The sequence below is a fragment of the Triticum aestivum genome, chromosome 4B, assembly GCF_018294505.1.
Source record: "Triticum aestivum cultivar Chinese Spring chromosome 4B, IWGSC CS RefSeq v2.1, whole genome shotgun sequence".
Classification (NCBI taxonomy): domain Eukaryota; kingdom Viridiplantae; phylum Streptophyta; class Magnoliopsida; order Poales; family Poaceae; genus Triticum; species Triticum aestivum.
In genome coordinates, this window is record NC_057804.1 from 25132140 (window position 1) to 25132832 (window position 693).

Consider the following 693-nt stretch of genomic DNA (forward strand, 5'->3'; position numbering starts at 1 on the left):
TGAGTAATAGTCCACGAAACGGGCCAGAATCTGCCAAAACCGCGAGTGTTGATGACCGACACGTGAACGCACCCCAGGGTTTGATAATCGTGGAAATCACTAAGGGACCCCAAAACAGTGACTAATAGTCCACGAATCGGGCCAGAATCGGCCAACACCGCAAGTGTACATGACCGACACGTAAACACACCCAGGGTTCGTTAATCGTGGAAATCACTTTGGGACCCCAAAACGGGGAGTAACAGTCCATAAATCGGGCAAGAATCGGCCAAAACTGCGAGTGTTGATAACCGACACGTAAATGCACCCCAAGGTTCGTTAATCGTGGAAATCACTTCGGAACCCCAAAACAGTGAGCAATAGTCCACGAAACGGGCCAGAATCGGCCAAAACTGTGAGTGTTGATGACCGACACAAAAGCGCACCTTGGGGTTCAACAACTATGGAAATCACTCCGGGGCCCCAAAACAATGAGTAATAGTCCACGAAATGGGCCAGAATCGGCCAAAACTGTGAGTGTTGATGACCGACACATAAGCGCACCTTGGGGTTCAACAACTATGGATATCGCTTCGGGGCCCCAAAACGGTGAGTAATAGTCCAAGAAGTGGGCCAGAATCGGCCAAAACTATGAGTGTTAATGACCGACACATGAGCGCACCTTGGGGTTCAACAACTATGGAAATCACTCCG

General features: G+C 49.8%; 1 pseudogene; it reads right to left on the bottom strand.

Moving 5' to 3' along the window:
- Window positions 1-693, bottom strand: part of LOC123089910 (probable L-type lectin-domain containing receptor kinase S.5) — a 7420-nt pseudogene that overhangs the window by 339 nt on the left and 6388 nt on the right.